At 35.1% G+C, this 14788-nt stretch overlaps 1 long non-coding RNA gene across 1 annotated transcript in view; it reads right to left on the minus strand.

Annotated features, from left to right (window-relative positions):
- Positions 1–12085: 12085 nt before the first annotated feature.
- LOC116552183 overlaps positions 12086–14788 on the minus strand; it is an 11982-nt gene continuing 9279 nt past the window's right edge. The window contains exons 2-3 of the long non-coding RNA XR_004269266.1: positions 13007–13010; positions 12086–12096 (exon numbers count right to left, since the gene is read on the minus strand). This is a non-coding gene — a long non-coding RNA (uncharacterized LOC116552183). The remainder of the gene's footprint in view (positions 12097–13006; positions 13011–14788) is intronic.

The following is a 14788-nucleotide window of genomic DNA, read 5'->3' on the forward strand; positions in this document are numbered from 1 at the left end:
AAAATCTTTGGGGTCCAAACCATTTGCTGTCTCCTAGTGACACAAGAGGTGCAGGATCCCCTAGAACAAGCCACAACCAAGATCCAGCAACACAACCCTTGCCAAAGACTTAGGCTGCAACTGAATAAAAGAGAACACCCTTCGCCTTCCCATACCTATCTCCAGAGAAGCAAACATTAAGAAGTAATAGGAATCCACCACCACAGGAGAATCAAAGCTCACAGAGAGATCTTTGAGATGCAGGCAAAAAGGAAAGACCTAAATAAGATGGTGAGAAGACATTGAGGAAAAAGTCTCGCAAACATGCCCTCACCCTAAACACACTGGAGGAATTTGAAGTCTGTGCCACACTGAGGGTAACATGAGAATCAATAACAACAAGATGAACAAACCCAGCTCAGATTCTGAATGGATTGGCTCAACACCCAGACTAAAGGCTTCAAAAGAGAGAGAGAGAGAGAGAGAGAGAGAGATAAAAGAGAGGGGGGGAGAGAGAGAGAAGCAAGGTAGCAGAGAGGAAGGAATTGGGAAAAGAATAAAAGTGATCCTTTACCTCAACAAACAAACAAGAATCTTGACACATTTACACAAGATATTAGAAGGGCTGAAAGCCAAAGATAAAGGTTGCCAGAGAAAAAGGACATACTAATCCAGGAGGATAAAGATAAGAATTACAGATGTCTACACATCAGAAAAATGTACAGTCCAAAATATGATGGAGCAGCATCATTGAAATGTTAAGAATAAGTCAACCCAGAATTTCACAGCCAGCAAGAACATCATTCAAAACTGAAAGAGAATTAAAGGTGAGAAATGAAAGATAGGATATTAGCAATAGACTTGCACTTCAAGATATGTTACAGTAAGTTTTTCTTTGAAACAATTGATAAATTTCATAAACACATAGCTGGACTGAATGAGGTAGGATGGAGGGGAGAACATGATTTTCAAATAGAAATAAAAAAATGTTCTTCTTTTCCACTCTTATTTAACATTGTATTGGAGAGCTTCCCCACTGCAGTAACCTCAGAATAGTAAATAAAAGGCAATTAGAATGGAAACACTAAAAGCTTTCTTTTCAAACATCATGATATTTCACATTGAAAAATCTTAAAGAATCTGAAAAAGAGTTACTTGAAGTAACAAATGAATTGTAGCAATGGCACATCATGTGAAGCCAATATGCAAAAATCAATAATAATTCTATACACTCACAATAAAAAATTGTAAGGTAATATAAAAGTATCATAATAGCATAAAAAATAAAATAGGCATTTGGGTTGGTTCCAGGTCTTTCCTATTCTAAACAGTGCCACAATGAACATACATGTGCATGTATCTTTATAATGGAAGGATTTATAATCCTTTGGATATATACCCAGTAATGGAATTGCTGGGTCAAATGGAATTTCTGCCAACCCAAATGCCCGTTGATGATAGACTGGAAAAGGAAAATGTGGCACATATACACCGTGGAATACTATGCATCCATAAAAAACGATGAGTTTGAGTCCTTTGTAGGGACATGGATGAATCTGGAAACCATCATTCTCAGCAAATTGACAAAAGAACAGAAAAACAAACCGCATGTTCTCACTCATAGGCGGGTGTTAAACAATGAGAACACGTGGACACAGGGAGGAGAACATCACACACTGAGGTCTGTTGGGGGGGAATAGAGGAGGGACAGTGCAGGGTAGGGTGACTGGGGAGGGATAACTTGGGAGAATGCCAGATATAGATGATGGAGGGATGGAGGCAGCAAACCACATTGCCATGTATATACCTGTGCAACAGTCCTGCATGCTCTGCACACACACCCCAGAACCGAAAGTGCAATAAAAAGTATATGTATAATAATAAAATAAAATGTTATAAGTTCAACAAAATATGGTCAAGAGCTAAAATCTTCAAAATACTGATGAAAGAATAATAAAATATTTAAATAAAGATATATTCAGAAATTGGAGGACCCAATGTTGTTAACATGAATATTTTCACAAACTGATCTACATATTTATCCCAATTTCTATCCAAATTCCAGCAGAATATATTTTTATATATAGACAAAGCTGGTTGTGAAATTTATTTGAAAAGGCAAATGAGCTAAAACAGCTCAAATGATTTTGAAAAATGGAAAACAAATTTTTCCTGCTTTCAAAACTTATGACAAACTTACAGTGATAGAATGTATGAATAAATAAAACGTAGATATATCAATCAATATAACAAAATAGAGTGTCCAAAAATAGACCCAGACTTATATAGTCAATTGATTTTTACCAAGGCCAAAACCAATTCAATGGAGAATAGTGTTTTCAACAAAAGGTGCTGACACAATTAAATATCCATATGACAAAAATTAACATCAATGCCTACCTCATATATTATACAAAAGTTCACACAAACTGTTTTATAAACCTAAATGTAATAGCCATATCTGTAAAACTTTTAAAGTAAAATACACACAAAAAAGTGTTGTGACCATGAACAGGCAAAGATTTTTGACATACAACACAACAAAATAATTCAAACTAGGAAAAATTATATATTTATTTTTAAAATGATAATGACACTGTAAAGAAAATGTATAGAGACGCCTCAGATTAGAGACAATATTAGCAGAAAACATATCTGATGAAGGACTTGCATTAAGAATTCATAAAGAACTTTTGAATGTCCATAAGCAGAAAATAAGCTACACAATTTTAAAAAATGGGTAAAAGTACATTAAAACATGTTCAACATCATTAGTCACTAGGGAAATGCAAATTAAAACTACAATGTAATACCAAAATATATATAGTGGAAATCACTTGAAAAGGTACAAATGAAATTTTTGGTTTGATGGAAGTATTCTATATTTTGATTATGGTATGATTACATGATTGTCAAAATCTATCAAAACACAAAAATTAAACTAAAACAGTTGAATTTGACTGTATTTCAATTCACCTTGAATTTAAAGAAGAAAAAAAATCATAACTGGCAAATAATTTGCATGCAGAGATGAACTTGTAACATTTGTATTTTACAAAAGTAAAATATTTGGATTTTAAAAGTGTATTCTTCATTTATATGCCAGGAATTATAAATGTTATGTAGGTTGAGTAAATAGCAAGTTTATTACATGTGAGTAAAAATTATTTTATGTCTATAGAAAGATAGAGTAGATAGATTAGATAGATAGATAGATAGATAGATAGATAGATAGATAGGATATAGACATGGAAATGTATGTATTCATCTTCAACCTGTTTTTTCTCAAAAGCTTTTTGAAATAGTGATTGTTATGCCAAAATAATTAGTGACGAGTTATAGCCATCTGATCTAGGCTAAGTAACAGAAGCTCTAATAAAAGAATAACTTCAATTTAAAACAAAATAAAAATAACAATTCAATGCCTTTTCCCTGAGACATCTAAGAAATAGATGACTTCTCAGTATTTCAGTAACAAAAAGGTATTAGACTCAAATAAAATGTTCAGTCATGTCATGAAACATGTATTAAAATGCAGCATTTCCTTCCAGCTCTTCAAGATCTCATATACACTCAGCATCCTTCCAAAATTTCTTTATTTTAGATTGTCTATACTTTTGTTTCTACTTTTTAAAAAATCACATTTTTTCTTTATATTTGATATTTATGTTTTACAGAAGAGCACAATTAGTAACAAAAAGCTTCACCAACATTGATAATTAGTCACGGATCCAGGATTTGGAGCTGGACAATCTGAATCTAGAGTCCTCTCTCTTAAAGACTACAGGATATCATTAAGGAAAACTCATTGTGAATGTTATCAGACATATTTACATATTAATTTATGAATGCTGTTTGATATTTAACTTTCTGGAGCTAGAGCTTAAGGCAAACAAATCGATCCTACCCAGTAAGAATGCTTTGGGGCTGCTTAACAAGAAGGATCCCAAGAAAGGTTAGTGTATCAGATGCTCAAAAAAGATGGAGGAGACAGTTTAAGAATCAGCAGACATTGCCAAAAGCCCTGTCCTGGGGAAGCAGCCAGTCTTGGAGTCTGATTGAAAACCCAAAGGAAGCCCATTGTACAGGTAAAGCAAATGTGATGTAGCGTGAGAGGTCAGACTTGCCCAGGTCTCCTTGGGCTCTCCTACTTCTAACTATTTAGGGGATGCGTTGTAAAGTGGCATATTTACATGGATAAATTATTTATCATACTTAATATTATAACGTATTTTACATAAGACAATACAGATATTCTTACCTTTAATTAATGATGAAACTGAGGTGCACTCACCTGCCAAGGTTATAAATTCCAGAAACAGAGTTCGAACTCAGCTCTTTGAACTTCAAATGAAGTAATCTCTCCCCTGGCCAAACTGCATTCTGTTTAATAAATTCTAGAAACACAGGCAGCTAATTCTTAATGTAGAATTAATTCATTAGTGAAGTGTCTGTGCTGTCACATTTAATTGACATTGTGTATGAGAAGGGAGGCGTTGTAAAACCTTAGTGTGCTAATTTTTTTAATGTTTATCTTAGCTGGTGCTTATAAAGGACGTAGATTAATTTCCTATAGGATACAGTATCTTGGATTTAAGTGTATCCTATAGGATACACTAAGAATTTTATTATCTAAACAAAAACCATTGAAATAATCCAAAGTCAAAACTCTGGAGTATTTTATAAAATACCTGCTTTATTTTTTATTTCCTAGGAAACAAGAGAACTTCCATAGTTTCTTTCTCAATTACTGTATATATTATTTATAATTATCATATTTTCAATTAAACTAGAGGTACATATTTTTACATATGAGTTTATGTACACTGTCACACGTACTGTGTTCCACTTCCCATACCTGCTCACCAAATCTGCTCAACTGGTTTTCAGCATCTTGTTAAATGAAATGTAATTGAACTGGTTGATTATTCCAATAACTTGTCTTTTAAACTCTTTATCTCCTGCACCTAAAACATCAGAATGTCCTACCTTCAAAATGTATCCTCATCACTTCTCACATTTTGCCAAGCTGTTCCACACTGGTCTAAGGCCCAGGAGCTTCCACATGGCCAACTCCAACAGTCTCTTTATTTTTCCTTTTCTCCCCTTGACTCACTATAGCCCAATCTCTATATGACCAACAAAGGAAACATTTTAAACTGTAAATTGAGTCTGATATTACGCAGTCTTCCTGTTTGTAACTCTTGAAAACCTTTTGATTATTATCTGCAACATCATATTTCCAATAAAACTTAAACACAGATCTATGGCCAACAAAGACCTATGTCATCTATCCCTGCTAACCACTCAGGTCCATCTCCTATCGCTCTTAACTTTTTTCAGTATAAATCAATAGGACATGCCCATCTCCACCACAGAACTGCTACAGTGGTTGCAGATTCTACAATATACCCTTCCTCCTGTCTCCCCAGAGCTGGATGTTTCTCATCATTCAGCTCTGCTCAAATGTCCCCTGTACAGGTAAATTATTCATAAACAACACGAAAAATATTTTCCCAACTTCCTGCAAATCATGATTCTGTTACTCTGTTTCAGTTTCTATGGCAATTCGTTTTTTTACCCCCTAGATAGTAGGCTCCAAGACGACAGCAACTTATTCACCCTGCTCCTTATTAAATGTCCAGTGCCTTGAACAATGTTTGGTTTCTCCAAGAGGCTTTGGTGAATTCCAAGACAACCTGCCACATCCCATCTTCTGGCAAATGCCCCCACCCACCCCTTAGCTGGAGTTAGTATTGGCTAAATAGTAGTAACCTTCTCTGAGGAGTTGCCTTGCTCTCACCTGGGAGGCAATATGCCTTTTACTACACCTGAAACTCTGCCACTGGTGACTGACACAGGGTACAAAAGCCCGCCCACCTTCACCAAGGTAGGATGGCTAACGCTTTAGTTAAGCACCTTTCCTTAAACACCTGACAACATTTCTTGCTAAATGCATATTTAATATACGTAAATATTTTAATCATTATTGTTATATCTAAATCTGATTATCTAAAATGCAGAAAAGTCACTTTTTAAAAGATAATGCTTCTATTTCTGCAGACTGTTCACAAATTATATCCTAAAAGCAAAAATCATGATTAAATAGTTTATAATGCATGGAACAAACCTTGGTTTGGGTTAAATAATATAAATAAATAATGAAATCCACATTTTTAGCATGTGGATCCAGAGTCATTCCTTTAGAATAAGTATTTCTTCACACGAGTTGGACATTAATCAAACTCTGTAAAAATACAGAGAGGACCTTTAAACAAGTGTTATCAGTGCTTTTGGCTTTTGAGGTCTTTGACATGAAGGGAATGTTTAAGAATCTAGTTCACAAAACAAATAATGCTTTGTCATGAAAAATTCAGTTATGAATAAAATGTTATGCCCTTCATGTCTTACAGTATTTATCATTCCAGAGATCTTTTATGAATATCCTCTACCCTAATCTTTTCAAAATATTAATTTTCCTTGACCTTCAAACTATTCCCCCTTTCTCTACCACCTTGGGCATTCTTGAAGAAGTATTTCATGCTCATCAGCTACCTGTCATTCACCCTCCATACGTTGTAATCTGATTTTTATTCACCCTTTTTTTTTTTTAACACTTCTCTTGCAGCTATCACCTGTGATGTAGGTTTCCCATTAGTAGCCATTTATGGAGCATTTATCATGCACTCACACACCTTCAGAAGGACTTGTGGATCCTATTCTGTGTATACACGGAAGCCTCTAGTGGTGTGAAGCCTGGCTCACGTGTAGAGGAGTGCAGACAGAAGACTGTGTACTCTTGTGTTGAAACTGGAAACTGCTCTCATAGACTCTGTAACTAGAGGATCAAAAAATGTTTGTGTACAGATTGCTAATCTTGGCCTGTTTTCCTGCAAAAAGTATACATTAAAAATTACATATCTTATATAATTAAATGTTTAAAAATTATTCCTATGCTTTATAATTTATAGGATTCTGATAATGAGTATTTTGAATCTGAGCTTAGTTAATACATTTGATACTCAATATGTATAATAAAATGCATAATAAATTTCCAAGTTCTTCACAAAAAGTCAATAGCACACAGGATTGTGTAAGTTACTCTTTAAGATTAAATAAAGTACTTTGATACTGAGATTATCAAATTTATTAAATAAATAGAACACTAAGTTAAAAAGGGCAATAATTCAAAATCAAAATTACTATGGTTTGATAAAATCCACTGATCTCTGGGTTTTATAATTATATGTCCTCTAAATAAATGAGAATTTGCAGAACATACTAATTAGAGTACATATATACTTGCTCAATTTTTTTGAAAATTAAAATTTTATCTTTCATATATTCATCCTTCAACTTTTTCTTATGAAATAACAACATACTAACTTTCATGAAATTTATGCTTTAGAAAACTTTAAACATGCTTCCAATTTCAGAAGAAAAGCTAACGTTCAAGGTGTCAAAATTATTGATGTTATATAATAGATGATCTTCCAAAATACAAGACATAGCTGTCCATGCAATCTGTCACATCCTTGCTCAAAATTAAAAGCCATATCTGTAGCATACTGTACCCTTTCCATACTAATATTTGCAAAATAAGCTGTGAAGTTAAACTGCTGAAGCACTCAGTATATAATATTAAGTGCTTCATCATTATCTTTCATCTGAGTTCTTATTTTTTCGTGTAAGAAAATGTTTTTAATATTAAATGTCTAACATTATTAATAAAAATGTTATTGAGTACCTGCATTTTGCTACCAGGCAAAATAAGTTCAATTCCATTTTAGCATATGAAGGCTTTAACTTATGTAGATATTTTAATTTTATTAATAGACACATAGAATTGGCTGTGTCTAATATGCATTGAAATATGTTTCCCTCTCTATTATGCAAAATGTCATAAGCTAGAACAATTATTCCATTTTCTACAGTTGTGATGATAAAAAATAATGTGTATGGAAGTAGTTGAATGTAAATGTGAAGCACCTAAATAAATAAAAGGGATTAATTAATAATAAAGTAAACATTCGGAGTTTTCTTTAGTTTACATTTGTTTTTTCTGATTACTTTCATAAGCGGCAGCTACCTGATTAGACAACATTTAAACTGATAATGTTTAAAAACTTAACTCACTTTTGTTTCCAAAACAACATTTCAGGAATGAGATGGTAAAACACGGGAAATATTTAAACTACACCAAAAGAAAATGAGATTTCAACCATAATTGAAAAGTATAAAAGTTTAAAATCTAAAGACTTCTAAAGAAAATGTGAGAGTGTTTTTGTTCTGCAAGTTACCGAACTTTGCAATTGTATTCCCACTGAACAGAGGGTAAATTGACCTAAATTTTATAGGCTCTCCAATTCTGTGTAGGAGAGAATGGCTTGGAAAAAATAGAGTTGGGAAATTATCGTTCAATTGCTTGGGGAATATGGCTTCAATAGGGGTATTTGATTTATTAATACTTATTTTAGTAATAACTTCAGAAAGTCACATGTTTATTTGCCACTTTAAAATACATTGTCTGTTTTTTGGGGGGTCAGATTTTTACTTTAAGTATTGCAGATGAACTGGTATCAAGAAAAAACTGAGCCCATATTTTGCAAAATCTACAATGTTAGGCCCCCCGAGAGAAGGAAATAAAAGAGTAATTTCCCATCAAGAAGCATGCACTCTAGTGAGGCAGGCAGACATCATGACTTGTAAAATGGCTTCTAAGTAGAATTGAGTATCAGGAAACTTGCTGTGGCTGGATAGAAGACAGATTGTAATTCTGACCTTGGGATCAGAAATGACTAAACAGTGACGGTATATTTTGAGATGAAGCATGCTCAGAGCTTCTCTTGCTGTCAAGATGAAGATGACGCAGCACAGCATTCTGACGTAAAATTTTAAAATAGCAAAAATAATTTCCAGGTAGCTATGTATGGTATAGTCTGTACCAATAAGTGGCCTGGAATGGCTGGAGTTGGTGGAAATGACATGGGACAAGCCAAGTAGGAATGCCGTGCAGGTGACGGGAGAAAATCATGTAAATTAAGACACTGTGAGAACAAGAAAGAGCATAGAAAGATACTACTGTCTAGAGACAGAACCTGCTAAACTTGTCCATGGTTGCTGGGAAAATACACTTAAGCACTCATCTTCAGATCTATTTCAGGCCAGCCATGGTAACTCACACCTGCCATCCCAGTAATTTTGAGAGGCTGAGACATGAGGATCACTTGAGGCCAGGGAGTTGAGATCAGACTGGGCAACAAGGTGAGACCCTTTATCTACAATAAAAAAATAAAATTAGCCAAGCAGGGTGGCACATGCCTGCAGTGTTAGCAATAATACTTGGGAGGCTGAGGCAGGAGGATTCCTTGAGCCCAGGAGTTCAAGGTTATAGTGAGCTATGATCATGCCACTCCAGCCTGGGGCACAGAACAAGATGCTGTCTTTAAAATTTAATTTAACTTAAAAACAAAAGTAGAGCTCTATTTTGGTTTCTCATAAGTTCTTTGGTCACTTTATATCAGACTCCACATACTCAACCTACTTTCCTCTAAAAGTCCCATGTTTGGGATCTAAAATCCAAATCTATCTACCATATCTGTCTTTCACAGCAATGCATAAAATTAAATCATGTGAAGGTAAAAATCAGTAAAATAAAGGACTTTCACCTTTCCTAATATTCCACTCTGCTTCAACAATAGCAAGGAATCTTCTTTGCATGAGAACATCTTTCCAGCTTAAACTGCAATTAGGCTGAAAATGCACTGAGCTAACTGTTTCCTGTGAATAAAAAACATTGCACAGGACTTTCAACCATATGTCCAGTTCCCTGGCCTCTGCATGTTGAAGAAACATCTTCTCATGGACGTTTATATAATAAACCAAAAATATCTCCAAAGCTTCAATGTGACTAGGAAGATAACTGTGTAATTTACCAGAAGCAAAGTAAGAAGCAGAGAGAAGAAATGGAAAAGGAAGAAAAGTACGTAAAATGTTAGGAGAAGGGAAGAGAGAAAACATACTTGGAGAAATACATTGGGAGGAGCAAGCAAAGGAAAAGAAAAATCAAAAAATCAGAGAATGCAGTTTTAAAAATCCTTTTTGTGTCCCCAAAATGGAGGATTTAGTTTTCAATGCTTTATTAGTTATTGCATAACAATGTTGCCACACTTAGTGGCTTAAGCAACATGCATAACGCTATACAGGAAACCCTCACTTAATGTCATCAGTAGGTTCTAAGCAAAATAACATAATGAAAACAATTTCTTTCTCATCAAAATTATAATAAAACAATGTTTATCAAAAGTATGTTATTCTGGGACCAGCTTTATACAGTTTCCAAAAATCTATGGACAGAATAACATTAAGTGAGGACTTACTATATTATCTCACTGTTTCTATAGATCATAATCTGCCACAACCTAGCTAGGTCTTCTGTTTCATGATCTCTCACAAGCCTACAATCCAGGTATCAACCAGGGTAGGGGTTTATCTGAAAGCCCCATTTCCAGGCTCATATGGCTGTTGGCATGTTTTAGTTCTTTATGGGTTGCTAGACCGAGGGTCTCAGTTCTTTTCTAGGTGTCAACTGGAGGCTGCCTGGAGTTTCTTGCTGGCTGTTATCCAGAGGGCACTCTCACTTTCATTGCCAGAGGGTCTGGTAGCAAGAGAGAACTTAAAATCTGATGTCATGTAATCACCAAAGTGACTTCTCATCACCTTCGTTATATTTTAGTAATTAAAAGCAAGTCATAGATCCCACACCATACTCAGGAGGAGGCCATATGAGTGTCTGTGTGACATAAATGCATTGAGTTTTATTAATTGTAAATATTTGCAGTTTATCTTGAAATGTGTAGTGTCTGAGAACTCACATTAACATAATCCACTTTCCCTGTGTTGAATAATGCTTGTACCACGTGTACTTTCCTATCTGTTTGTTAAACAATGCTGGGCCCAAGTAAAAATGACTTCATGTCTTGCCCCAGAAAATGGTTGATCCTAGATGACAAGACACTAAACAACTGCTTACTTATCAAGACTGATATCTTGTTTAAGACTCACTTCAAAACCCTTTCTTTGTTGCAACTATCAATCCAAAGCTATTATGTTATAAATTCTATCCCATCAAAACTAAATCCCACCTTGCAAAACTGACCTAAAATCACATAGTTAAAGGCCTAGATTCCTACAAATATCTTTCCCTGAATCTATTCTCCTAAGACATTACTAAGAGTCTATCAAAATGGTATGCTACCTTCAAGCAGTAGGGTTGCTTAGTCAAAGAATTTTTTAGGAATTGGACAGTCAACATAGTCAATGAATAGATAAATGCAGATTAGGAAGTCACCTTCTTTGATTGTTAAACCAATAGAAATGAATGAGTTATTTCAGGAAACATATACTGATCAAGAAGGCCAAATTTTGATAATGTCTTCACATAGCCAAATTGCTCAGTCAAAGTCATCAGAAAAACAAGTGGTGAACCAAGAAAGAAAGCGTATCCCAGAGGCCTAGGTAGAAGAACCCACAGAAGAGATGTCCCTTAATGTAAGAATGTATAATAAATTGTGATAATTATAATATAGTGGAAAGGTAAACAGAGATTAAATTGAAGATAAGAGTTGCCCATTATGATGTGAAGGATTCCTATAAATGTAATATTGAGCCAAAATATAAAACAAGAATAGAATGGTTAGATTTAAATTTTAGGTGAATGCATAGGTGCACAACTATGAAGAAAATGAAGAGTATATTTTCATAAATGTTAGTATTGTGATTACCTTAGCAAAGAAAGGTGACATGGTCTGGAAGAAGGGAGCCGATAAATTCTGTGATATTGGCATTTTGTATTTCTTCTGGGTATAAAATTCTAAACTGAGAGTATTTCATCTTTATTCCTACAGAACTTTAAAGACATCACTCCGTTGTTTTCTGGTTTACATAGCTGTGTTTATGACAAACAACCTGCTTTCATTTTAGTTTTTATTGCCCTGAATGTAACGTTTTCTTCTTCCCCTGCTGCCTTCAAGATTTTTCTTTCCATATTTGTTTTTTGTTGCTGTTGTTACTGTTGTTGTTGTTTAGTTTAACTATCATGTGCTCAGGTCTGTTTTTCTTTGTACTTATCCTTTGCTCAAAATATTCTTTTATCATTTTTGCACCTTTCTCCTAGAACTACATGTAAATATGAGTTAAACAATTTAACAGTGCTCTGCAGCTCTTCGGTGCTCTGTTATATTATTTTCTTTTCATTCAATTTTCACTTTGTATTTCATGTAATATTATTTCATGAAATGACTAAACATTTCTATTAACAATTAATTAAATGATCCATTTCTATTGACACATCTTTAAGCTTAGCCCCTCTGGACTCAGTTGTATAAAGTGTAATGATGGAAGGAATTCTTTATCTCTGATAGTGTGGGTTTAAAAAAAAATCCTGTTTAAGGGAGGGGAGCACTACACACTGGGGTCAGTTGGGGGCAAATAGGGGAGGGACGGTGGGGGATGGGGAGCTGGGGAGAGATAGCAAGGGGAGAAATGCCAGATGTAGGTGATGGGGAGGAAGGCAGCAAATCACACTGCCACATGTGTACCTATGCAACAATTTTGCATGTTCTTCACATGTACCCCAAAACCTAAAATGCAATAAAATGAATAAATGGGGGAAAAATCCTGTTTATAATTTCCATCTTTTTCCTTATCTTTTCCATGTAGTGTTGCATGTTGCCCAACTTGTCAACTAGATCCATTGACTTATTAGCTGTGGGTAGTTTAATGTGTCTATCTAGACCATTTCTAGGTCTAGTTCAGTCAATTGTTTTAGCTCTTGATAACGGGTACTATTTTTCTTGCTTTTAGAGAGTCAGAATTTTTAAATTAAGTGGTGATTATTTAGATATTGAAGCAAATTTTGTGTACACTCAAATGTGGTCATTCCTCTACTTTTCTTAACTCTTGCCATAGGAGGATAAGTCCATCTATTCAGGAGTTAGGATATGTTTTGGATTTTTTGTTGTTATACTTACCTTTAGTGCATTGAAAACTGAAAGTTTCTCCAGCTGTGGGCTGCTGCTACCTCATACTTAGTGTGATTCCTGCATTACATGAAGATCTTTTCCAAATGTTTGTTTATCTGCTTTCAGCAAGCCCTGCACAGATATTTCCCACAGATGCCTCTCTCCATACCTTTGCCTTTCCCCTAGCAAGTTACTATCATTTGTTATCAGTGCAGATTATTGGTGTTAAAAGGTAGAATTTTTAGATTCTTATGCTCTAGATTCAGGCCCAGGTAGGTCCTGAATAATTAGTGTCATGGATGGAGCTTTCTCACTAATTCCATGGCACCTAAAACCTGTCATATATATAGTGAGAAAAGGTCTTGGGTAGAAATGTGTTTCCCGTTTCTCCTCTGGTAGCAGCTCTTTGGTTTGTATCACCACAGAATTGGGTACAACAGGCGTTCTGCCCTTCTCACAAGCTGGTGATTTTGCTTCTACCCTTCTCCTGGCCACAGGTGACATTTGCCTACAACAGAGATTTCCAGGGTGTTCTTTTAGTGCAGGTGACTTTTGCTTAGAAAAGTGCTTGTTCAGGAAACTGATGGGTTTTAGTGCCACTGCTCATTAAGAGGGAGGGAGATCTCTCTTGAATCTTTTGCTCTATCCACCCAATCCTTCTCATAAACAATAGGTGGAGGTCTGTGGTGAAAGCTTGTAGGTAGAACAAATGCCCCGTGTCTCAAGCTTTTAAACTGTCACAATAGCCTACACTTACAATTCCTTGCAATATCACTTATTTTCTTCTTACCTGCTATTATGACTGTTACTGACTCTGACTTGCTATGCCAAAGGCAGAACAATTTTTGTGTCCCACCCACTCCTTGTAGGGGCTTATCACCATTTGGAATTCAGTTCATCTGTATATCTTGCAAACTCTGCTCTCTGATGGGGCCAAAACAATATATGAGTTTTTCAGTTTTTAAAGTTTTTCTCAATTATAGGTTGAGGGTCTTATGCATCCTAAGTGCAATTGGAAATTCTTTAAGCTTGTTTGCTTTATGAGGGGAGTATTGGTATTTTTTTAATTGAACTAAATAAATTTCTCTTTTTGACACTTTCTAGTAAGGACCATAATAACTAGAAAATGAAGTTCTCTGTGGGTTCACAGAGAAGTATTGTTAAAACATATAACTGCACATAAGTTTTATGGTTTTTTTCTTTACATATATCACATAGTACAATCAAACATTTAAAAATGAAGAAATCTTATATTTTCATTTAAATTAACACTGACTTTTACTTACAAATGACCAAAAATATATAGGCTCTTTATTCAACACATAGAGTACAAACTATCCCCTCTGAAATATGACAGAGATAGGAAAGTGAGGAAAAGCAGTGTATTAGTCCGTTTTCATGCTTCTGATATGGACATACCCAAGACTAGGTAATTTATGAAAAAAAAGATGGCAGCATGGTGATTCACACCTGTATCCCAGCACTTGAGGAGGCCAAGGTGGGTGGATCACTGGAGGTTAGGAGTTCAAGACAAGCTTGGCCAATGTGGTGGAACCCTCTCTACTAAAGATACAAAAATTAGCCAGGCATGATGGCTCAGGCTTGTAATCCCAGCTACTTAGGAGGCTAAGGCAGGAGAATTGCTTGAAGCCAGAAGGCAGAAGATGCAGTAAGCTGAGATTGTGCCACTGCACTCCACTCTGGGTGACAAGAACAAAACACTGTCTTGAAAGAAAGACAGAAAGACAGAAAGAAGGAAGGAAGGAAGGAAGGAAGGAAGGAAGGAA

Source organism: Sapajus apella, unplaced genomic scaffold, assembly GCF_009761245.1.
Source record: "Sapajus apella isolate SASKATOON/1434 unplaced genomic scaffold, GSC_monkey_1.0 scaffold11, whole genome shotgun sequence".
Classification (NCBI taxonomy): Eukaryota; Metazoa; Chordata; class Mammalia; order Primates; family Cebidae; genus Sapajus; species Sapajus apella.